The sequence below is a fragment of the Lutra lutra genome, chromosome 3 (genome assembly GCF_902655055.1).
Source record: "Lutra lutra chromosome 3, mLutLut1.2, whole genome shotgun sequence".
Lineage (NCBI taxonomy): Eukaryota > Metazoa > Chordata > Mammalia > Carnivora > Mustelidae > Lutra > Lutra lutra.
In genome coordinates this window covers 56906075-56932487 of record NC_062280.1, presented here as the reverse complement: position 1 = coordinate 56932487, position 26413 = coordinate 56906075, and the positions used below count along the sequence as shown (strand labels likewise).

The 26413-nt window shown below is 42.1% G+C and overlaps 1 non-coding gene and 1 pseudogene across 1 annotated transcript; one reads left to right on the top strand and one right to left on the bottom strand.

Annotated features, from left to right (window-relative positions):
* Window positions 1-15138: 15138 nt before the first annotated feature.
* LOC125095539 (tetraspanin-17-like) overlaps window positions 15139-26413 on the bottom strand; it is a 59125-nt pseudogene continuing 47850 nt past the window's right edge.
* On the top strand, window positions 19067-19258 carry LOC125096702 (U2 spliceosomal RNA). The gene has a single exon (XR_007126356.1). It is a non-coding gene; the product is annotated as a U2 spliceosomal RNA (small nuclear RNA).

The following is a 26413-nucleotide window of genomic DNA, read 5'->3' as shown; positions in this document are numbered from 1 at the left end:
AATAGTACCTACTTTTCAATGTAATGGCACACAACAGATAACAAATGGTAACAGGTGTTATAATTATGGATCAAAGATTCAAATTTACATGTCTTAGTAAAAATAATTATTTCTTGATAAAGAATCAGGAAAAGCTCAGCTTCAAAACACTTAATCAATAACAGTGTTACTGGCTCACATAAGTGCCAAGGCCACAGGTAAAGCAAACTTCAAATTAGATGACCCAGAAACTCACCAAGGTAATCAAAGATCCATTTTCTTTTCCTCCTCTACTCAGGTACATACAATGTGAGCTTCATCCTTCATCTTAACACCTCATAACAATAGAACTATCAACCTCAGTTGAGCTGTATGCTTCCTTGTTTATATCCAGTAGGAGAGAATACACATTCCTGTCCCAAAATTCCAAGCAAGAGCCCTGAAATTGACCTTGACTGGACCATGTGGTCCAATGTCCTCTTCCATCAAATCAATGTCAGTGGACGGGGCTGGAATGTGCTGATTACCTAAGTCAATCATGGCCTAGCCCTGGCATTAGAGGAGATGGTTAGTTTGCCTTGAAGCATGTGGGCTACACCAAGAAAGTAAGTTTCCAAATGAGTATCTGATTGGGGAGAAGCAAACCAACAAATATCCACCACCAGTGGCAAAAGCAGGTTAAAGACAAAAATCTCCAAATTAGGAACCCTGGATGTGGGGGAATCATCAAGGTATCTCTGGTGGTCAAAAAATAAGCATGTGTGTTTTACCACAATGTTTTTTTAAGATTTTATTTATTTATTTGAGAGAAAGAGAGCACAAGCAGGGGGAGGAGCAGAGGGGGAGGGACAAGCAGACTCCATGCTGAGCGCTGAGCACGAAGACCCACATGGGGCTTGAGTCCATGAGCCTGGAATCACCACCCGAGCCAAAAGCAAGAGTCGGAGGCTTGGCCAAGTGAGCCACCCAAGCACCCCTTACCATAAAACAAACGAACAACAACAACAAGAAAAAACAAATTGGGAATTACGTGTATAAGAAGAAGCCAAAAAGGGGGAAAAGAACAGGATAATAATAGATGGATTGAAAAAGAAAAAAAAAAAGGAATGAAAGGAAAAACCATACAGTTGGTCCCTGATGGATGGTTTGTTGACTATTTTTTGACTTTATGGTGGTAGAAAAGTGATACACATTCCATAGAAACTGTCCTTCCAGTTTTGAATCTGGATCTGTTCCAGGTGAGCGAAGTGTGGCATGATCTGCTCTGATGGCACCCCCAGTCCCCACAAGATCTCAGGGGCGATCATCCTGTACAATTGCCACAATCCTGCACCCACACAATCATTCTGTGTTTCACTTTTAGTGCCATAATTCAATACATTACATGAGATTTTCTGCACTCTTAAAAATGTGGGGCGGGGGGCTTTGTGTTTGATGGTTTTGCCCAGCTTGTAGGCTAATGGAAGTGTTCTGATCATGTTTCAGGTAGGCTAGGCTAAGTTATGCTGTTTGGTAGGTTAAGTGCATTAAATGCATTTTTGACTTACGATAGTTTCAGTTGATAATGGATTTATTGGGTTGTGGCTCCGTGTAAGTCAAGGAACATCTGATAGACAAAGACAATGATTTGTAATAGTCTTGGCTCAATAAAAAGCTATTAGGTTGTTTTTTTTTTTTTTTCCCTTGAACGTGAATGACACAGAGGCCTAATTATCAGGTTTATTTGAGTCATCAGCAAAATGGAACAGAAAAGAACAGAACAACCTGTAATAAATCTCACCTAAAAAAGGTGGGAACAAACACTAAATAAGAGATGGATACAAGTAAAGAAGCATCTGAAACCCAATTCTCTAATGGCAATATTGATGTGTTCCTTTTCCCTTTTATTTTTTTTAAAGATTTTATTTATTTATTTGACAGAGAGAGATCACAAGTAGACGGAGAGGCAGGCAGAGAGAGAGAGAGAGGGAAGCAGGCTCCCTGCTGAGCAGAGAGCCCGATGTGGGGCTCGATCCCAGGACCCTGAGATCATGACCTGAGCCTAAGGCAGCGGCTTAACCCACTGAGCCACCCAGGCGCCCCGTCCTTTTCCCTTTTAATGTATAAATACTTTGAATATTACAAATGGAATAAAGAAAAAACAGTTTTTAACAGGAGATATTGAAATGATACAATATTTGTATGAGTTTCCCATGGCTGCTGCTTCAAATCACTACAAACTCGGTGGCTTAAAGCAACAGGGATTTCCTTTCTCACAATTCTGGAGGCCAGCAGTCTAAAATAAGGATGTCAGCCGGGCAGGCCTCTCTGCTCGCTGCAGAGGCTGTGGGGGAGAATCCTTCCTTACCTCTTCCAGCTTCTGAGGCTCCCAGCATTTCTTGGCTGCGGCTGCATAACTCCAGTTTCTACCTCCAACTGCTCACAGCCGTCTCCTCCTCCGTGTCTGTGCTTTCTTCTCTTCCATCTGGCTCAAATCTCTCTCTGCCTTCTCTCTCTCTTTTTTTTTTTTAAGATTTTATTTATTTATTTATTTATTTATGAGAGAGAGTACAGGAACAGGGGTGGGGAGGGGCAGAGGGAGAGGGAGAAGCAGACTCCGCACTCAGCAAGGAGCCCAGACAGGGCCTTCATCCTACACCACTGAGATCATAACCTGAGCTGAAGGCAAATGCTTAACTGACTGAGCCACCCAGGCACCCCGCTCTGACTGTCTTCTATAAGGACACTTGTAATTGCATTTGGGGCACCTACCCAGATAATCCAGGATGACCTAATACACAAATCCTTAATTTAATTACATCAACAGACCCTTTTTCCAAATAAGGTAGCATTCATATGTTCCAGGTATATCTTTTGGGGTCCACCACTCAATCCACTACAGGATTTGTTAAAATGGGAAAATAGGCTAACAAAAGTGAGTAAAGATTCTAAGACTAGATTTAAATCTATAATTTAATTTGTTAATGAAATGTGTACAATTTTATTTTTTTTTTAAGTTAAAGGCACGTAATTTATCGTCTTTAAATAATGCCCGTAGATGTAACCATCTAGAGATTTTTATCATTGTAGAGACTCGCAGAACAATTAGATTGACGACAAATGGGTCAAATGTTTACAGGTTTAAGAAAATCTGTTTCCACTAGCAACTTTCACAAATGAAAAAGAAGACTTTGGGTAGCCATCGAACACCAGTCACCTTAATAAAATATGTAGTAGAATTATAAGACCCAGCTTGTAAATCAGGATCTAGTCAGGAAAATAGAAACCAAACTAGGTATTTCAGAGAGAAAGCATTTAATATAGGCAATTATATTGTTGTGAAAGCTAAAAGGTCAAAAAGGGAAAAGTCGGGCACCTGGGTGGCTCAGTGGGTTAAGCCGCTGCCTTCGGCTCAGGTCATGATCTCAGGGTCCTGGGATCGAGTCCCACATCGGGTTCTTTGCTCGGCGGAGATCCTGCTTCCCCCCCTCTCTCTCTCTGCCTGCCTCTCCATCTACTTGTGATCTCTCTCTGTCAAATAAATAAATAAAATCTTTAAAAAAAAAAAAAAAGGGAAAAGTCAGTAACCCTGAGGTTCATAAGGACAGAAAGACAGACGGCAGCTGAAGGAACAAAAAAGAGGAGATAACACTGTAATAAAATAGGATTGCATTTCATACTGTGTCACTGGAGATGCTAAGCAGGGTGCTGGGAACACCAGAGAGAGGGCATCCAGAAATGAAGTCACTCCTAGAGATACTGCCAGAAACAGAAAGGGAGAGAACTATGACTTCTCCCCTCTTTCCTTCGAAGGCCTTCTAATTTGCTGCTGGAAACTTCTATTGGCAGAACCTAACAGAAAGCCAGCTAGAAATGAAGCCTGAGAAATGAGGTTTGCAGGCTCCTAGCCCCAGCATTCCGAAGAAGATTGTGTGGATGGGTAAATGGGGAATTAAGGGATAACAGGCAAATAATCAGCATGCCCTGTGATGTGGAAAAGCGGCTGGGTTTCTACATTGCTGAGGATACTGTGAGTCAGAGCAGAGAGACAAGTAACTCTTCATACTTATTGACTAAATGATACCATTTTGGGGAACATAACCAAAAGGAATAAAGAAATAACCTCAAGGGAAAAAAAAATTAAAAATTTATACAAAGATGTTGGAAGTGGCATCATTTATAACAGCAAATACATGAAAACAACCCATAATGCTCAACAATAAGCAAACCATGGCAGATCTATGTAATAAAATACACTAAAGCTCAAAAAAAAAAGAAATACATATTTCCAAAATAAGTATGAAAATATTCATATAAAATAAATTTAAGTGGAAAAAGTAGAACCCAGAATTGTATTTCTACTATAACAATTGTAATTGTATAAAACTGTATGAAAGTATCTGAACAAAGATCAGGAAAGAACTGGAATGATGTAACCAGTTTAGAGTTAATGTTTCTTAGGCTTCTTTTTTCCTATAAAGTGCTTAAGTTCTTAATTTAAAAAGAAAAGTAAAAGATTCTTTATTTTCAGATTCTAAACCAGCTAAAAATTATGTTTCATGCTAAGCTGCTTTGAAGGAAAAACCTAACACACACACACACACACACACACACACACACTACAACCTGGCTAACCATTCCCACCATAGCACTTTTTACAACTCTGGCATTAATCACTGCCATGGCCCGAGGCCAGTGTCCGACTGGTCTAGAGATTTTATTTTACAACCTGAGAACACTGGCTAGCTCCCAGTGCCTGCGCTTTCCTGCCCTGAGCTGAGCCTTTTTTCTTGTTACACTACTTCATGTATTTTACCAGAGGCCAGGAGCTGTTAAAGTTAACTAAAGCAATGAATAAAGATAACAGGGCAGTACAAACCGCTCCTCCCCGCCCCCCACCTGCATTTTAATGACTATTTAAATTTTTGTTAATATTTGTTGCTTCAAGATGATTTGTTCTCTCCCTGAGCCCCAAGTGCCCATACCATTCCTAAAACAAAGCTCCCTCAAGACAGAGGGCAGAAGGCCACACCTTGGAAATCACCCTCCCCCAACCCACGTTGCTTCCCAGAATCATGAGGTGCCAAGAAGTTTTTTGCACTCATGAACTCTGCCTCATTAGCAGGCTCATACTGATGCTTGTCACAGCTGCCTCAAGACCATTTGGAGTCTGAGAGTAGGTGGTTACATCAGGGAAAGTATGACAGCATAACTGCCTCCCATGGGGACCTCCTGGCAAACAGCCCAAGAGACCTTGGCCATGCCCCCAGCTGGCTTGCTGTGTGATTGATTAAGCAGTGGGAAGACTCCCAGGACAACCAAGCCCCAAAGCCGACCAGCTTGCCGTTTTTACCTTTATGAGTCTTGAGAGGCGTCTTCCACAGGGCGCCTAGCCCCGCCCGCCGTTGCCACCAACCACCTCTGTGTAACCCTTGGTAAGCAATTTCAGCCCTCAGTTCCTCGACTTCCTAATGTATAAAATGGGCAAATAATAGTAGCTGCTTTGTAGTTTTGTTGAAGAATCTGGGATAATGCCCTTGAGGTTTAATGGAGGATATTGCTAACTGTTTATCCAAGATCCATTCTACTTTTCTCTCTCTCTCTCTCTTTTTTTTTTAATTATTAAAAGAAACATGATTTCATTTGGGGTAGCAATATGCCCAGCTAAAATATTCCCTCCACAGACTCCCTTACAACTATGGTGACCATATGTTCCTGTTCTATAGGGAAGGGTTTCCAGAAAAGCAATAGTTTCTGATTTTTTTTTTTTTTTTTTTTTTTTTTTTTTAAGTAGGGGACAGAGCCAGCCAAGATACGTATTTTGTTTTTTGGTCTTTTTTCATTCTGTATTGACATGAGAACACCTAGAAGAGCAGCCATCTTGTAACCAAAAGGACAAAAGCTAAGAATGTTAGATCAGGAAGCTAGGAAGACTCTGGGTCCTTGAAGATTTTCTCAAGCAGACGGGCCAAAAGTGAACTACCTACTTCCGAAATTCGTGTACATGGAAAAATGAACTCTGTTTGGCTAAGCCACTGTGGTTGGAGCTCTGTCCTGCGAAGCTGACTGCAATCCTGTTCCAAACACTCAGCAGACTGCCTGCCAACAGTAATACCTGACTAAAGGTTACCTTTTATTTTTCTATAAAGTATCCCAGTTATGAATCAGCTGTCATTATATTAAGCACTAGGAGAGGCTCACCATTATTATTGTGGAATTCAGTTAACAGTAAATAACACATAAAATCCTCCATTTTCAACTTGGGCTGGTAAACATTCTCATTATTCAGAGACATTGGCTATAATAACGTTTGTTAAAATAAAATTTGCCCTCCTACTGCATTTTTTTATTGCTACTAGGTTATATTCAACTAGCTCTCTGAGGAGATAATTTTATTGATAAATCTAGTAATTGAATGAAGAGGAAGGGAATAGGACATTTAAATACTCTAACATTTATTTTTCTCAAAATTACATTTTATTTGGTGAAAAGAAATATTCCTTTCCAAGAGATAAGGTCTGTACTTTTATTTATAAATAGAGCATATTCGTTTCTTTGGAACTCAACAATGCTTTCTAAGTAAGACTGCCAGTAGAGGTGGGGAGAGTACACTATTGTTGATTTAGCTGAGAGGAAATCTGAAATACATAAAAGCTCTAGGAGATGTCTCAAGATTTCCCCAAGTGTCCATTATGACCGTGTAAATAGCTTGCCCTCATATCTCTGCGTCCCCAAGCTCCCCTATTTGGGCTGAAACATGGATCTGTCTCTACCACCAGAAAAGCTGTTTCTGATTCAGTCTGGGAAATACAACTTTACCATAACACCAGGGAGAAATCAGAAAATCTGCCAGATGTCTCCACAATCCATTAATTACATTGTGCTCCTCTTTTCTCTGTGTTTTTTTTTCCTTCTCTCTATTTTTAAACTTTGTTGTTCAAATAGAGGAAAGCAACAGGATAGGCTGGGTTATCCTGTAATAGTAACACCAAATCTCAGTGGCTGAAAAATGCCAAAATTTGTTTCTTGTTTATTCTATTCACCCTTAATGGGTCAGCAGGGACCTTCTCCTCCTGACAGCCATTGAGCCCAAGCTGAGAGAACTGCCGCCATCTTGAATGTTGCCTATCACCAGGTCAAAAGGAGACTGCACTGGCACTTTCAAATATGCATCATTTTTGCTCATAATTCGTTAGCTAGACCCAGTTTCAGGGCCCCATACAGTCATAAATGGACCATGAAGTTCAGCCCTACCACATGCTGGGTGGGGGGGGGGTGGCGCTAATAACAGGAGAGAGTTCGCATTACTGGGAGGACCACCTACCTACAGCTGTGAGTCATATCACTCATGTTATCTAATTCTCATAACAAACCTTGATATTGTCTAGCTTTAATTTTCAGATGAGAAGTCTGGGGCTTAGACAGGTCAAGTAATTTATCCAAGAATCCCATCTAATGTGTACACTTGATTTCAGTTTCATCTGATTCCAAAGTCAGGGCTTTTTCCATTATTTCCCGAAGCAAGTATCACATGCTCCCGGTATCAGTGGCTTACAACCTCCCAGCCTTGGGGGGTCGGGTGGGATAGGGGAACAGAGAGTGAAGAAAAGGTTTATTGTTAAGAGAGAATTCTCTCCACAAAGCCAAATGGTGCAAACTTCTGTGGCCTCATTAGTACAATGAGGCTACCAACTGAACTGACTTCACTTGAAACTAAACCTGACACAGCCAGAAGCAACATTGACTAAAATGAGATTATGGAGAAGGAGATATTAGGAATGCCAAGTTGATCATACAGACATTGCCACAAAACTGAGAGGCAGCATTATGCTATTTCTGGTCCTCCAAAACCTTCTCATGATCACTTCAGAATGCTTTCTAGCACCCAGGGTGGTACCCAATTGTTTTCTTTTTTCTTTTCTTTTCTTTTTTTTTAAAGATTTTATTTACTTATTTGACAGACAGAGATCACAATTAGGCAGAGAAGCAGGCAGCGGGGAGAGGGGGAAGCAGGCTCCCCGCTGAGCAGGGAGCCCCATGCGGGGTTTGATCCCAGGACCCTGAGATCATGACCTGAGCTGGAGGCAGAGGCTTAACCCACTGAACCACCCAGGCACCCCAACCCAATTGTTTTCAAGAGCTCTATTTGCTACTACATAAATCTCACCTTTAATCCCTAGAGAGTGCAGGTAATTTTGTTAGGTTCGTTAAAAGCATTATAGACACATTTTTGTTACTGCTCTGAATATACTGATTTGGGGAGGGATTAGCGTTTTGAAGTGAGCTCTGCACTCAAGCACTGCCAGAGAGGCTGATCTAACCTAGACGTCTCAGGTAGAGGATGGTTGCGTAGCCCTGACCTGCTTCTTCGAGGGATGTAATTGTCAGCAAAAGGAGGATGATCCTTTAAGCTTTTAAAATAGTTTTTACATTGTGTCTCATTTCTACTAGACAGCTAACTGTAAGACCTTAAGTATTCCACCAAAGTTGAAGCTGTTGATATAACAGAGCTCGATTTTGACTTTTTGAAGTATATTCTAAAAAAATTACAAACATGAAGGAATAGAATTCCTTGTCTTAGGAAGACCTTACTCAAAAATACTCATGATAAAACATGATCTGTAAAAAGCGGTCTGTATACATATACAGCCTTTTGGCTCTAGGGCTGTTAAGTAGCCAGTATGTACCGGTTTCAATATACCTTGGATGTGCTTGGCTGAGTCACTGTCCTACCTTGCCTCTCTGTGGGTCTATTTTAGTAGCACTTGTATTTGAGTCATAGATTACCGATGATTTTCCCCTCTGTTTTCCAATTTTTCTTTAGTGTTACGTTTCTTTTTTTTTTTTTTTAAAGATTTTATTTATTTGACAGACAGAGATCACAAGTAGGCAGAGAGGCAGGCAGAGAGAGAGGAAGGGAAGCAGGCTCCCTGCTGAGCAGAGAGTCTGATGCGGGACTCGATCCCAGGACCCTGAGATCATGACCTGAGCCGAAGGCAGCGGCTTAACCCACTGAGCCACCCAGGCACCCCTAGTGTTACTTTTCTGATTAAAAATATTTTTTTTAATCTGAAGAGCATTTACAATATGAGTTCAAATACTTCAGATTATGCACTCCTATATTCCTAATATATTTTTTTTAAATGGGAAACACTATGAAGATAGAGTATCAAAGACTCAAATAGTACTCTTAAAATAATCAGTTAGACATGAAAGTTAAAACTCAATTTTAAGAAGAATGTCCTAGAGTTGAGGGTCAACCCCTCCTTAGAACAGCCAAAATTTAAGTCACCTGAATAAATAGAGAGACGAGAAGGAAAGGGCACTCTGAACTCTGCAACCTCTCATATTTAAAAGAAGAAACAGAAGAGGTAATTCCAATTGACCCTTTGTGCTTTATGGGTTTTGCATCTCTGGGAAGGTTAAGATGACAGCCCATTCTAAACACATGTCCATTTACATTACCAGCCTTTTCTATGGGTGACTTAAGTGCATATTTGAAACATTCCAACAGAGAAACAAAAAAGACATCAAAGGACCAAATAAATCCATGTAAGCATGGGGATTTGAGAGCCAGTTTATTCGGACTTTATCTCACTCTTATTTACCCACCACAATCCAAATGAGACCATAACACAGTCAGTACCCAAAAAGACCTGCTTTCCGTAGTCAAAACAGTATAGATCTCCACTATCTTTTGGGAAACTCATAGTGGATGCTTTGACTATGTTAGCAAAGGGGACTAGCAGAGGATATGGGGACGATTATTTTACTAACATATTTTAAGTGTGTCGAATAGGTGTCGAGTTCCTGTCTGAATGCTAATTAAGCCTGGATACTAAAAATGAACGAGAACAGGTTGAGAGCAGTTTTTATACGACTTGGGTGGTTAGCTGGAATAGCCATGATTGAAATGCGCTGAGCACCCCAACTTGGGTTGATGATGTAATTCAAGTTGAACAATTACTTTAACTTTTCAGACAGGCTAGGTCTAGATTCCTTTGAAATGGCCAGCCTAACATTCTCTTTTTAATGACTTTTCCCCTTCTTCTCTTACACTCCTTGCTCCCTTGATGGTGTCATTACATATGGAAAATTGCAGATGTTTAGTTTATATAAGAGGAAAGATGAATATTCACTTTTTAAAAAATCTGGTACATGAATAAAGACCCTGTAACCGTACATCCAATGCTCACATAAAGAACTCTGGGGTCCTTAACTTTAGTAAGAGCTAAAGAATGTTTTTAAGTGGAGAGGAAGAAATGATGGGAATATTTGCTGCAGGATACAGACATCAGTCCCCTGGTTCCATTAGCTCAACAGGAATTAAATGTAACTATGACCAGGGGAAGTCATTAAGTCAATGTTTTGTTTTGTTTAAGAAGTCCTTGCTTTGCAACCTGGCTGGACTGATTTGTTGGGTTTGTCCAAGGAGTACAGAGATACAATAATTGGGTAGAAGACAAGAAATAACATAAACAAAAGACAAATACTGAAGTTCAAATGGGTACAACCCAGAGGAAGGCTATGGAGTGTTGAGAAAGAAGCAGATGTTAAATACTTACTTAACTTCTTCAGCTGGTGTCTTAACTAGGGGCATTACCATTAATCAAAACTGCAAGTTTAAGTACTGGTTCTCGAAGGAAAAAATTCAGAAAGGGGCTCTTTGTCCTTTGTTAACACAAACACAAACATTTGTACAACACAGAGAAATGCCTTTCTGTGGTTTTCTCCTTTGCAAGTCAGGGATGACTGGGTAATATTCAGGCAGAAAAACATAATAATGATCGACGACTGGCAAAGTCTTATATTTTATATCACTATTTTTTAATATTTTTATAAATTTTTGGCCTGTTTCTCTATATATGCAGTCACTTCTGCTAGTCATTGGAAGAGTTTCTTACACAACCTTTGAAATATGTATGATTCTTTATAGGTCCCACAAATGATGAGCTACTACTTTTCCTTAAAGTTTGCCCTCTTCAACTTAAATTTTTTTTTAATTTAAAAATTACAAATGTTGAGCGCCTGGGTGGCTCAGTTGATTGAGCGACTGCCTTCAGCTCAGGTCATGATCCCCGAGTCCTGGGATCAAGCCCCATGTCAGGCTCCCAGCTCCATGGGGAGTCTGCTTCTCCCTCTGACCTTCTCCCCTTTCATGCTATCTCTCGTTCTCTCTCTCTCTCAAATAAATAAAGAAAATCTTTAAAAAGAAAATTATAAATGTTGGGGTGCCTGGGTGGCTCAGTGGGTTGAACCTCTGCCTTCAGCTCAGGTCATGATTTCGGAGTCCTGGGATCAAGCCCCACATCTGGCTTTCTGTTCGGCAGGGAGCCTGCTTCCCTCTCTCTCTCTGCCTGCCTCTCTGCCTACTTGTGATATCTTTCTGTCGAATAAATAAATAATAAAAAAATCTTTAAAAATTATAAATGTTAACTGTAAAAATGTAAACAATGAAGAAGAATAGAGAAAAATGTTAAAGTAGTGCTCTCCCTTACCCTTCTCTTCATACTCATTTTAGTTATCTACTATTGCATAACAAATTACCCCCAAAACTTAAAGGCCTAAAGCAATAAACATCTATTATTGTACCAGTTTCTGTGGATCAGAAATCCAGAATGGCTCAGCTGGGTGGTTCTTGGCTCAGAGTTTCTCACAAATTGCTGTGAGGATGCCAGCAGGAATGGTAGTCATCTGAAGGCTTGACTGGGGTTGAAGAGTCCACTACCAAGGTAGGATCTACTCACATAACTGACCAATTAGGGCTGCTTGTTGGCAGGCCTCAGTTCTTTAACAAGTGGACCTCACCTTCAAGCTTCTAGTTTCCACAAGGTAAGAGCTAGCTGTGTCAAGGGTGAATGGTCCAAAAGGCAGAGTAAGGAGGCATCCGAATGTCTTTTATAAACTCATCTCCGGAATCACACACACACACTAAATCCAGCCACACTCGAGGGGATAGAAGTTGGGCCCCATGTTTGCAAAGAGGAATACGGAAGTACTTGTGGACATAGTTTAAAACTACCACAGTGCTCTTAATCTTTAAAGGTAATTACTGCTCGGGACGCCTGGGTGGCTCAGTTGGTTAAGCAGCTGCCTTCGGCTCAGGTCATGATCCCAGCGTCCTGGGATCGAGTCCCACATCGGGGTCCTTGCTCATCAGGGAGCCTGCTTCTCCCTCTGCCTCTGCCTGCCATTCTGTCTGCCTGTGCTTGCTTTCTCTCCCTCTCTCTCTCTGACAAATAAATAAATAAAATCTTAAAAAAAAAATAAAGGTAATTACTGCTAATATATTGGTATATAACTTTCTAGATGATTTTCTATGTATGTATAAGTATGTATAATGTACATATGAATTTTTATATATAAGATATATTTTAGATTATAATTATATTAGATTAGATTATGTATTTATAGTTGTTTTACAAAACCCAGAAAATGCTATGAATATTATTTAAAAATTTTTATTCATTAATTTATAAAAGACATCATTTATCCTCATGCCACAGAGCTTCTTCTTTTAAAGAGCTGAGTAGCATTTCATTGGCTATTTATATAATTTATTTAAGCATTTCCCTAAAGATGTACCTCTGGGTTGTCTTCAGTTTTTTGTTACTGTGAATAATGTTGCAGTGGACATCCTGGTACATAAAACCTTTCCTGCTTATTTAAGTATTTCTGTATGAGATATTCTTATAAATGAAATTGCTGTATCAGAATATTTCTGCTTTTACAATTTTGATAAGTACCATCCAATTGCCCTCTAAAAAAGTGTAACATTTGTTTAGTCATTATATTAGTTAGGTAGGCTACATAGAGCTAAAAACTGTCCATGGTTTCAAGATAGTAAGTTCACTTCTTTCTTCTGTAATAGTTCAAAGCAGATTTTTCTGTTGGTAGTGGTAGGACTGGAGTGATGGGAGGTTTTTGCCCACATGGCTCTTAAATACCTATTTTTTTTTAAAGATTTTATTTATTTATTTGACAGACAGAGATCACAAGCAGGCAGAGAGGCAAGCAGAGAAAAAGGAGAAAGCAGGCTCCCTGCAGAGCAGAGAGCCCAATGTGGGGCACGATCCCAGGACCCTGGGATCATGACCCAAGCCAAAGGCAGAGGTCTTAACCCACTGAACTACCCAGGCGCCCCTGCGCACATGGCTCTTATCTACATGGTTCTCCAGGGATCCATGATTATAGTGTGTCTGCCATTTTTTATGATATTCTAAGGTGACTTTGGTTGTCACCATCATCATTCTAAGAAATGAGGAGGGAGGGGAGAAGATAAAGGGATAAGTCTAGAAATTTTTATTGGCCTGGCTAGAAGTGACATTCATTGCTTCCCCTGGTATTTCACTGAAGAAAACTGTAGAGGATACTGGGAAATATAGTAAGGTTGGGCAAGTATATGCCCAGCTAACATCTCTGCCACAGGGATTTTAAAATATTTAAAATTGGCATGTCCCAGATGTCAGGTAATCAAAGTGACTGCTAATTAGAAACAACTAGAAGAACCAAGCAGTACCTATTGGCTCAGTATTAACCCTACTATACTGCCATGAAAATTTTAGAATAAAAATCCCAATAATATTTTTCATGGACTCGAAAGTGTATTTTGTTTTGCAATTTAAATGTTAAGCTTATCCAAAAGAGCAACTTTTGAAAAGGAAAAATAATGAGGATGTTCTTGTGTTTTTAGATATCAAAGCATAATATGAATACAGTAATTAAAATAATGAAGTACATAGGAATAGAGCAATGAGAATTTATAAAGCTATAAATTCTGCCAAACTCTCAAGTGTATTAATCATCATTTTCCTAGAGACCACCCTCTCTAAGTCTGCCATTATCCTGCTTCCCTGTGGAGTGATTTCTTTCTAGGTCTCTTGCATGCCTGGGGTTTCCTTTTGGGGCCCCCCTTCTATTTTTTAAGATTTTATTTATTTATCTGGGATAGAGAGAGAACATGCACAAATGGGGCAGGGGTAGGGGCAGAGGCAGACTCCTGGCCTGGCACAGAGCCCGACAACATGGGGCTCCATCTTATCGCTCTGAGATCATGACCTAAGCCGAAGTTAGATGCTCAGCTCACTGAGTCACCGAGGTACCCCTGTGACTTTTGTTTCCTTTGTTCCATGCTATCTTTTTTCGTGGTTTACACACTCATTTTGCTGGAGCCCAACCATTGATGGCTTCCTGAGAGAGGGGAAGGTAAATCTTCCAAGGCCTTGTATGACTAAAAATACTTTTATTCTTCCTTCAAGCTTGATTGACAGTTTAGCTGGGTATTAATTGATAACCCCCCACCCCCACTCCAGAATTGTCTTCTGGCATCCAATGTTGCTATTAAGATGTCTAGTGTTATCTCCTACCTATTACTTTATGGGTCACCTGGTTTTTTTTTTTTTCTTTCTTAAAGCTTTTAGACTCTTCTCTTTTTCCTTGCTGTTCTTGGCCTATGTCCAGACATACTCTGGCTTTTTGTCTGTTGTTTGTCTCATTTGTTTCACTGAGCACTCAATGGGACCTTAGCCTCTGAAGATTGACATCATCCAGTTGGAGGGATGTTCATCCATTATTTCTTTGCTAATTTCCTCCAATCCATTTTTTTTCTGTTCACTCTTTTTAAAAATCCCTCTTTCCTGTTAATCAGATGATAGATTCCTAGATTGATTCTCTAACTTTCTTATTTTCTCTGTTACTTTTCCACCAGTACTTTGGAAAGAAGGTTTTCATCTTGTCATCCAATAAGATATATTATTAATTGCCTATAGGCTCAGGCTTTCTTGATCATCATCCTCTTAGCTTGATTATCTGCCTCAAACTTTTTTGTTTGTTTGGTTGGTTTGGTTTTTAGGATTTTGTTTATTTGAGTAGTTTGTAGCCATCTCTGAGAGGCAAGCAAGGGAGAAAAAATTCTTGGATCCATTTTAGAGTCTGAGATATTGAGGCCGAAGTGTGCTCATGGCAGGGTCAAAGACACAGCTGGTAGGGAAGACAGCTCTAAAGCTGCCCGAGGCTGTGTCCCAGGCAACAGCAGCCCCAATCCTGCCCCACATAGCCATGCACAGAGAAGTGTGTCCTAGCTTGGGAGGGGACAAGGCAGACCCCTACCCGACCTTGCCCACACCCTCTTAGCTGTGCCATTCCTAGGCCCTGGAGAGCCCACCACCCGATAACAGCCAAGATGGTGGCTCCTGTGCACACTCTCATAGACACACTCACCCACCATGTACATGGCTCCATAACAGGCAGCCCAGGCAGAGACACACAGCTGTCTCCATGGGCACATTGCACACCTACACTATGCTATATGGAGCTCAGGTCCAAGCAGAAACACCTGTGTCCTTGCCCTCACGGGCACAGTGGCATGGTAGGGGGAGTTGGGGGGTGGTCACTGGGTAGGCAGGTAGCCATGGCCACTGTGGCAGCTTCACCAGTTGGCCTTCGCGGCTTTGATGTCATTCACAAGGCTCTCGGCCAAAGAGATACCAAAGATCTGGAGGAAGGTGATGGCTACAAAGACTCCAGCCACAACATTCAGGTTATCCTGCAGCCACTTGTCGAACTGGTCCACATAGCATCCTTTGGTGTGGATGGAGCCCTGCTGCTCCAGCTCCAGTTTGAGACTGGAGTCCGAGCCACACTGAGTGCTGAGGATACCTTCCGCAGGGTCTCTGATGCAGCAGGAGGACACCCTGCAGCGCTCCCAGCTGGAGTTCAAGTCAGTGCAGTTGAAATAAATATTGAGGTTCCAGTCATTAGGCCCCATGGCTCCACAGCAAGATGGATATTCCTGAGCAAAGTCAATGAGGTTCTGGAAGTCAATGTTGTCCCAAAAGGCCTTGATGTTGTTGTTGAGGAAGAAACTGAGCAGGTCTCAAATTGTGTTCTTGAACACAAAGGAAGAGATCCCTGATGCCAGCTCCGGGAAGACGATGAGACCCAAGAACACCGAGAAAAACTTGAGCAGAAAGGTGATCTCCCCAAGGGCCTGGATGCAGCAGGCGAAGCCCAGCACCAACATGGTGCCTCTGATCCTATGAGCTGCCCGGCGGGGTGGAAGCCTCCCGGACCTGCCAGCACCGAGCTGCTGGAGAGAACGCCCTTCTCATCCCAGGCCCAGGAGCCAGCACCCAAAAGACAATGTTGAAGCCAAAGGGAGAGTATTTCCTCTGGCAGCCCATCTCCGGTAGCTGGGAGGGCTGCTGCTGGCCCCAAAGGCACTGAGAGTGGCCTCCTGCCTGGCCAGGGAAGCAGAGTAGGGGTTGCACTGGCCCCCCACAGTCCTGCGTGGACCAGAGCCCCTAGAAGCCCAGCCGGGCCGGGATGGGGAGGGGTTTTCTGCCACACAGAGCACCGAGGGGTGGGGACCACACAGCCACTCCTGCCCCCCTGAATCAGGGATGAGTGAGAGTCTCCAGTGTGAAGCAGCCGGCGCCGGGACTAAGGGAGAGCCCGCTGACACCCCGTGTGAAGAAAAGGGTGGGAGAAGGATGTCAGCTTAGGTCACGATCTCAGGGTCCTGGGATTGAGCCCCGAATCAGGCTCTCTGCTCAGCGGGGAGCCTGCTTCCCCCTCTCTCTCTGCTTGCCTCTCTGCCAGTTGCGATCTCTATCTGTCAAATAAATAAATAAATAAATAAATAATTTTTTTTTAAAGACCTTTAAAAAAAAATGAAAAAAATAATGGCAGAATGAACAGGTAATTCTTTTTGAGTGACTTTACATGGCAAAACAAAGATGTAGTAGTTCCACTTAGACCTATTTTTACCCCTTGAAAATCTCCTGGACCATGCCATCTCAAATGCTGACAACCACTGTCCCATATAACATGCTATCGATTGTTCCTATTTATCTTTTTTAACATCAAAAACCACATGACACATAGATCATTCAGCCTCCAAGGTGACCAACCCAGTGAACCTCCACTCTTGGTATTTATGCCTTTGCGTAGACGTCCCACCCTGAATAAGGGCTGATTTTGTGCCCATTTGAAGTCTCAACGTATGAATTCACAGGGTAAGTAAGGAAAGACACTGCCGCTTCGACATTGCTCTTCTGGATCTATCAGTGTGGGGGAAGTCAACTACCATGATGTGAAGTTGCTCAAGGAGTCCTACAGACAGGCCCACATAGAAAAAGAACCCACTTAACTAATGCCAACTTGCTAAACAAGTGAGTAAACCGGCTTGAACAAGGCATTCAGCCTTTGGTGATTTCAGTCTAGCCTCTGAGTTTTTCAGCTTGACCCCAGAAATCATAAGGCAACAAGCTGTCTACCTGTGCCCTGTCTGAATCCCTGACCCATAGAAGCCACGAGATAGTAGATAATGACTGTTGTTTCAAGCCACCACATTTGGGGATGATTTGTTACACAGCAAGAGACAACTAGCGACATACATAACCACCTAGGAAGTATCCTTGCCAAAAATTTGAACCTGAATGTGAACATGCCTATATGTTTAATGACAGATTTAGAAGAAAGAGAAGGATAGGAGAATGTGTTAAACGAGTACACCACAGGGATGCAATTAGCAAAATCCAGAATATAGGAAATTCTATAGCACAAATTACCCAAGTTCTTCAACTAGTAGATTGTTGGGGGGGGGGGGAAGATGAGGAGAGAAACCTAACATTGAAAGAAACTTAGAAGGTATGACAGATTGCATTATTCTCAATACATGTGGCCCTCCTTTTTGGGAGAATTATCCTTTTTTTTTTCCACACCGACCTCAGCTTTGGCCATGTGATTTTCTTTGATCAATGAAATGTGAGCAGATGTGATATTTGCTACTTCTGAGCAGAAATTTTAAAAGTCAGGCACCTGGGTGGCTCAGCCGTTGAGCACCTGACGGTGGCTCAGGTCAGATCCCAGGGTCCTAGGCTCGAGCCCCACATCAGGCTCCCTGCTCAGCAGGAAGCCTCCTTCTCCCTCTCTGCTGGCTTGTGTTCCCTTTCTCACTGTCTCTCTGTCAAATTAATAAATAAGAGCTTAAAAAAAATAATAATTTTAAAAGTCATTGTGTGTTAACCATTTCTCATTCCATCTGCCAGGAAGTGGGTGTATCCCAAACGGGGACTGTTTCTTCAGCCCGTGGCCAGGAGTGAAGAGTATGTGAAGCTGATTCACAACGGAGATTCTCGTGAGCAGGAAATAACCCCAAGTTGTTATAAACTGCTATGATTTTGGAGCTGCCTGCTACCATAGCATAACCTCAGGTAGTCTGCCTCATATAAGAAATGTTTCAATCAAATGAAACAGATAAACCTTATTAGGATCTCACTTTATGAAACCATTGTAGAACTTTATTACTATCATTTGGAAATTTCCCATAATAAAAAGTTAAAAAAAAAAATAGTCCAGGGGTGCCTGGGTGGCTCAGTCATTAAGTGTCTGCCTTTGGCTCAGGTCATGGTCCCAGGTTCCTGGGGCTGAGCCGTGCTTCGGGCTCCTGCTCAGTGGGGATCTGCTTCTCCCTCTCTCTCTCCCTCTGCTGTTCCCCCTGCTTGTATGCGTGCAGGCTCTCTCTCTCTTCTCTGTCTCACTCCTTCTCTCTCAAATAAATAAATGAAATCTTAAAAAAAAAAAAAAGTCTATTCCCTTGAGCCCCAGAGTTGTCCCTGCCTCTCAAAGAGGTACAGAAAATATGGGAGCTGGGGGAATGGAGCCAAACAATTAAGTTTAATGAGTTAGTATAGAAAAGAGGGGTTTGAATAAGGCCTCATGAAGGAGACATCAAAACTAGTCATTTCCATGGTGCCTGGGTGGCTCAGTTGGTTAAGCTTCTGCCTTTGCTCAGGTCATGACCCTGGGGCCCTGGGATAGAGGTCCGCATTGGGCTCCCTGATCATTGGGGAGTCTCCTTCTCCCTCTGCCTCTGCCCCTCCCCACTGCTTGTGTGTGCTCTCTCTCTCTCTCAAATAAAGAAATAAAATCTTAAAAAAACACACAACAACTAATCATTTCCAGTAGGAAATATTTTTCTTCAGGAGCATTTTAACAGTTCATATCAGGGCAAGATTCAGAGCACTGGAGAGGTGTGGGGAGCTCTGGAAGTAGTAGCTTCCACCTCAAGGGTGAAAGGGAAAGGTGTGGCTTAAGTAGAACCATTATCTCTTCTCTGCCTATTAGCTAAAATCAAATTCAGTATCTGCTTTCACCAATTAGAGCATCTGATGTGTTCTCTGTCTGTGTACTGGGCATTAAGTTATTGCCTAGAATTAGGAGATGGGTTGGGAGTTTGCTCTCTCCACTCCCCGCCTCAGCCTGGAATTGCATTACTTCTAGGAATGATGCATTCCTTTGAGTTAATGACAGATGGTTTTCTATTGTTCCACTTGTTTCCTACAAAGTGCTCTAATTCACTCTTCATGAGGCTCCAGACTGCATTTCCGCCATTTGCACAGCAAGGATAGAATTTCCTCTAAGTGGAGTCGACCCAGTAACTGAGCCCAGCCACCTTGCCAGTACCACATCCAAGAGAATGTTGTAGAAGAGGGCCACTTGGGTAGGGGGAGGCCTGAGCTGAGAGAAAGAAAAAGTGGCTGAGCTTGAGGCAGACCCCAGCTCAAGAGACTATGTGGTAGGACATGTGCTCCCAGGGAGGGTGAGACAGGCAGCTATGCTGAGGAAGAAAATCTGTTAGCATTAGAAAAGCAGCAGCAACCTTGGCCATAGCATCCCCTGCCCTCCTGCCTCAAGGAGCAAGTGAAGAGAGCCCACCTCTCATTCCATCCCCCAAACCTCGGGTGGTCATCTCTAGGACAGAAGAAGAAGATAGGTGTGTGAAGGCAGACACATCTCCCACCCCCACTCCCTCTAGACAGACATTTAACTTTTGTGTTGTTTTGTTCTTGAGATGGAAGTTGAGAAATAAGGAGAACTGAACATTAGAAATAGGACTGGGGAGTTCCAGAATCGGGAGGGAATGTCAGTCAGGTATGAAAGGAGCCCATTGCCCAGGGATTCCACTAGAGGAGGCTGGGAGCGGTTAAACTTCGTGCTTACATCCCAGTGAATCATTATGCCTCCATAAGCATAGAGTTCCTTCATTTCCCCTGATAACACAATAACAAGAAATAAAACCAAAAAATTGGGGTTTGGGTTTTTAAGCGATACACCATCTACTTTTTTTTTTTTAAGTAATCTCTACACCCAAAGTGGGGCTGGAACTCACAACCTCAAGATCAAGAATTGTATGCTCTAGGGACTGAGCCAGCCAGGTGCCCCATACCACCCACTTCGCACTAGACACTTCGCACTGTCCTTGGCAATTGCCCTTCTTAATCTTTCCTGCCTTCTGCCTTCTCTCTCTTATCCTGCAGAAAAGCTATGCCCCCTGCTGCCCTCTGTGCAATTAACTAGAGCCAAACTTATGTACCATCAAGGACACTAAAAATAAATATCTATATTTTCTTTTAATATTTTGCCTACTGTGACCCACTTTTAGCTCAATTTCAAAAGCAAGGGAGTGAGGTGTGTCCTAAATAAACAGGGCATTGAACTCTGTTCTACTGTTTTGGCTGCATAGCTTTTTACGAAAGTTGTTTTCTACAGACGGTAAGAGTTTAAAAGAACTTCTGTGTCAATATATTGATATTTAAGCTTCATCAAAAATCTATTTCCTTGGGGACCGTTTCCCACTGAGAATTCTGGTATTAAAGAGCTCTGGTTAGGATCAGCTCTAAAGAGCCTGAGTCACATGTAGAATCACTTACAACCCACCCACGTGTCTGAAAACACATTTTTCAGCGATTAAAAAGTCAAGAGCTGTGAAGATTTCTTTCAGAGTATTTCATCAGCTGGTGTTATTTTAATTATTTGTCTTTAATGAAGAATCTACGAATGTCTTCAAAAAATCAGACTTAATAGGTAGACTGTCACTTAAAAAAAATCAAGTTACGGTCTGAAGGTTTCACAGGCATTGGGCGATTATTGTCATAATTTAAATACTTCAGTTTAGACAGCAAGATATATGTGAGTGCTTTAAAAGTTAGTTTTAATATTCACCCTAGGAGTTGTTAATGACTACTTTAAAGTGCTCTAATGGGGAATACAAACTCCAGGGGGTTTGTGAGCACTGAAGGGCTCTAATCAGAACTTGGCCTTGGGATCTGTGGCTATTACAGCTTTTTGAACAATTCATTTCTGAATCTACACTAGAGGATTTATTCTTTAGCATAAGAGACACTAGAAAGAACTTTTTATTAGTGAAATGCGTGGGTTTTGCGGTACGTGTAGAGAGCAGGAATCTCACCTTTAAAGGAAAGGGGCGTTAAGTTTTGGATGAGTCCTGAACAGGGCTGTCGGTTTGGGTGTTCGTTTAGTCCTGTGCCTCCTGCTTCACGCAGGATTCTGTCACCTGAGTCAGTGAGAAGTGTGGCCAGGTCCTGCTTTAGGACCACGTGGTATGGTTCAGGCAAATATTTCAATGTAAGGTTCTGGTCAGGAGCCTTGAGTTTAGGGAGCTAACAAGGACTCTTGTGTTTCTTTGCCAATCAGTGTTTGGGCGTGGAATTTGGTCAAACACTGACTTTCACGGACTCACTGTCCAGTGGCCCTATGGAGGGCGAGATGCCCCAGACTCTGGATGCAAATTGGCAGAGGCCCCACCAAGACGCTGACAACAGTGTACTATCAAACTGGCTTAAGCCAGTGAACCAACATTTGGTCCACAAATAATTACCATGAGATGTAATGAAAAAGAAAAAAAAGACGGCCAAATAGAAAAAAGAAAATGTACTTACAATGACAAAGATTCAGTGAGATTCATAGATAAAAATGAGGTTTTGTCTGCATAATGATAATAATGTAAATGAATTATATATAAGGCTTCCTACATGTCTGAAACTCTCTCTTAACATAAACATATACATGTATTCATTTAATACCTGCCCCAGCTCCATGAAGAAATACTATTATCATATTCTTTTTTTTTTTTTTTAAGAGTTGTTTATTTATTTTAGGAAAAGAGAGAGAGAGCAAGTGGGGGAGGGTGAGGGGAGGGAAAGGGAGAATCCTGAAGCAGACTCCCTGCTAAGTGCAGAGCCCGATGCGGGGCTCTATCCCAAAACCCTGAGATCATGACCTGAGCCAAACCCAAGAGTCAGCCACTCAACCGACTATGCCACCCAGGAGCCCCCAGTTATCATATATTTAACTGTTTCAGGAAATAGGAGGACAAAGTACAACTTGTCCTAGATCCTACAAAGTGAGTAAGTGGACAAGCAGTGATTTGAACCCAGGCAGTCTGACTCCAGAATCCAAGCTCTCATAGTTTTAGAGACCAGAGTCTTTTTTTTTTTAAGATTTTATTTATTTATTTGACAGACAGAGATCACAAGTAGGCAGAGAGGCAGGCAGAGAGAGAGAGAGAGGCAGGCTCCCTGCTGAGCAGAGAGCCTGATACGGGGCCGATCCCAGGCCCTGGGATCATGACCTGAGCCAAAGGCAGAGGTTTCAACCCACTGAGTCACCCAGATGCCCCTAGAAACCAGAGTCTCCTTCCTGAAACATAGCCATCGCTATGTGACCAGGAGCCACAGGAGTTTATAGAGTTAAAGAAAACTGGACTTGCTCTAAGAGCCCAAGGGGAAAACTAAGGAATTCTGCGGTTTTCCTTGGCTTGAGAAAAGGCCCTTGCCAACAAGAGAGCTTTCTGTCAGGCATCATTTGGGCAGCAGGGCTTCTGCGATGAATTAAAATAAAGACCTGTCACTTGGTCGATGATGTGTATAACAGTTCTCCTAGACGCAACAAAGCTGCTGAGTATTAGAAGACTTTGAAGAAAAAGGCAGGCAGCAGACAAGCTGTTTTTCTCTCTTCCACGTTTCACTTCCTTCCTTTTCCATCTCCCTATATCATTCCATACCAGATCAACTGTTCACACATGTGAGGTTATTGATGTAAGTCACCACAAACATCCCTGCATGAAAGCATATTTTTCTCTGTCCCTTTCAATCCCTCAGCCAGGGCAAGAGTTGGTTAATTTTTTTTAAAAAAGATTTTATTTATTTATTTGACAGAGAGAGTGATCACAAGTAGGCAGAGAGACAGGCAGAGAGAGGGAGGGAAGCAGGCTTCCCGCTGAGCAGAGAGCCCAATATGGGGCTCGATCCCAGGACCCTGAGATCATGACCTGAGCTGAAGGCAGAGGCTTAACCCACTGAGCCGCCCAGGTGCCCTGGTTAATTTTTTTTTTAAAGATTTTATTTATTTACTTGAGAAAGAGAGAGTATGAGAGAGATCACGAGCAGCAGGGAAGGGTAAAGGGAGAAGCACATGCCCCACTGAGCAGGGAGCCCAATGTGGAACTTGATCCCAGGACCCTGGGATCACAACCTGAGCCCAAGACAGATGCTTAACGTACTGAGCCACCCAGCCTTCCAAGAGTTGGATAATCTGATCACCGGCACAGTTATTTGGCGAATTCTTGACCTGCAGCTACAAATCTGATCTTGAGCCTTGCTTTTGCAAGATCCTCCGTGGACAGTTCTTCGAGGGGACAGAAACCACCAGCCCACAGCTGGCATTCTACAGATCCTTTACCATTTACTTGCTTTAATTCCTACAGCATAATTTTACCCACATCTCACAGAAGTGAGTGTTTGGAGGTCCACTCAGGGCCTTTTTCTATTTCCCTGTCCTTGAGGGGATATGGTGTGCCTCTCTTCTTATCCTCTTTTTTCAGCCTATTTCTGTGTATACTCAGGATCCTGGCAAACCACTCACTCAGCCACATCACAGAACTACAGGAAACTCACTGTGAGCTCAGCAGACCTAACATCAGGCTCTGGCAGCCGCCAGATCCACAAACATTTCAAGGTTCTAGGACTTTTAGGGTTCTTATAACTGTTACTTGGTAAGTTCCAAATACTTTTTAAAAAATCCCCAATATTTGCATATACCAGATCGATTTTATATAAAAATATAATAATTAATTAATGTATTCATCACATTTGAATTGAGACCAGGAACTGAACCCAATGCTAGAAACTCAAGAGAAATAAGATATGGATCCTGCTCATTTGTTGGGACTTGTTTTGCTTGTAGGTAGTAGGAATCCAACTTAAAGTAGCTTCAACAAAAAATGAAATGTGTTGCTTCCTGTAACTGAAAAGTCCGAGCATAAATTTTAGGCATGGATGGATCAAGGGAGCTTCTCTTTTCACTTCTGCTCATCTTTGACTCTCTTTCTGTGCTGGCCTCATTTTCTTAAAGATACCCTCCCCAATATAACCTGAACCAATGGCTTTAAGAAGCTTCAACTTAAGTCATTCTTAGGGATCAAAATAGCAGAGGAATAGAGACCTTCTCTCTCAGATCCATTTGGCAAAAATCAAGGAAGATTCTGACTGGCTGCAGTTGATGGCGTGCCCATTTGATTGCCCACTCTGGCCAGGAGAATGGAATATTCAATTAGGCCATGCTTAGGTTAGCTGCTTCCCTCCCTCCAGATGAGTTGTACAACATGAAATGCATTTCCCACACAGAGAAAGGGGTGAAGGAGAGAGAAAAATAATAGATATTCACTATGGTAGTTAGCCTCAAAGATGACCCCAAAGGATTTTCACCTCCTGGTATTTATATCCTTGCACAATCTTCCACACTACATCAGGACTAGCCTTTGTGACTAATAGAATCCTGCAGATGAGACGGCGTGTGACCTTCAAGGCTAAGTCATAAAAGGTATTGCAGGCTTCACCTTGCTCTCTCTTGGATTACCTGCTCTGAAGGAAGCCAGCCACTATGTTGTGAGGACACCCATGCTGACCCCTGAGAAGATCCCTGGGGAGGGGAACTGAGGCCTTCTGCTAACAGCTAATTCCAACTTGGTAGCCACTTGAGTGTGCCATCTGGAAAGTAGATTTTCCAGCCCCAATCAAGCTTTCAGATGACTAGCAGCCGTGGGCTACACCTTGACCGCAACTTCTTGAGCAACTACCCAGCTAAGCTGCTTCTGAATTCCTGAGCTACAGATACTGTGAGATCTGTGAGATCATAAATGTTTATAATCCTTTCAGACCGTTAAGTCTCAGAGTAATGTGTTCCTCAGAAGTAGGAACTTACATCCAAGTAGCTCATTGCCCAGCCTAAAGATGTAGACATTAAATGACTAACTTTAATTTATGAGTGGGAAAGGAAGATGGAAGAGAAGCGTCCATGCAGTTTCACAGGAGAGACCACCTCTGAGCTAGGCTCAGGGAAGAATGCAACAGGGAATTGAATCCAGGCCAAGGGAACAGCCAAAGGCTCAGAGACTTGAAAAGTGAGCTGTGTGTTCAGGGAAATGCAAATAGAATAGTGTGGTTATGGTTAAGGCAATGGTTCATCAGAATCACAAGGAGGATGTAAAAAATATACAGCTACTCACAAATCCTAGCCCTACACAATCTGATGATTAGGAAACAGTGGTTTGGGTTTGCAAGGTTGTTTTTTGTTTGGGGTGACATGGTTAGCTGTTTGCTGTGAAGATGTGTGTGTTTTTGGTGCGTTCTTTGGACCACATGCTACAGAAAGCAGAAAACATAGGCCCTTGGGGCCAAATCAATCCTAATAAAATAGAATATGAATGAGCAGGTAGAGTGGAGTCCAGAGATCTGCATTCTAACAAACATTTTAGGAAATTTTAGGCACACAAGTGCATTAGTATATAAGCTTGAGAGATGAGTGATTTGTGGAAAACCCAGGAAAGAACTGTCTTGTGGAAATAAGGAGAGTTTCAAGGAGGTGATGAAATACCCCAAAATGGCTATGCTTGTATTATGATGGTGGCAGTTGTAGACACTAGGGTTTTGTTTTTGTTTTTGTTTTCCATAGTATAGGTCTGTTAGCACCACAACTTAATGATTTTTCAGAAAGTTTAAGGAGCTGTGTTAATGATGTGGAGAAGTCAAGTCGACAAGGGTTGAAAAGAGGTCATTGGCCTTCACAAGTGGGAGGCCACTGGAGACCTTTGGATGAGGGGGTGGAAGCCAGATTACAATGGTTGGATTCAGTGAATGGGGAGGAAGTAGAGGGAACCACTAAGTCAAGAAGTTTGGCAGCAAAGGCAAAATTTAAAATAAAATTGTTCTCTTTTTTTACAGACTATAAAATTAATACTTGTTCGTTATATAAAATTGGGCAATTCAGAATATTAAGAACAGAATAATAGTCACCCCATAATCCCACCACCAATGCCAAACCACGTTAACAGTTTGGTATATTTGTTGAACATTTCCCCTTTGCAACAGTGCTCTGAGGTAGAGAGAATAGCTCAAAATCATCCACATTATTTTCAGTTGAAGAAACCAAGGCTCAGAAAGAGATTTTTCCTGAGGCACCAGAACAATCCATAATAAAGTGTTTGGTTTCCATAGTGCTTTGACTTGCATTTCCTGGCTGCCCTGCCCACCGCAAGAAGTGGCCAGTCTAGCCATTTCCTTGTGCCCTATGGTGTCCTGAACCAATGTTTCAG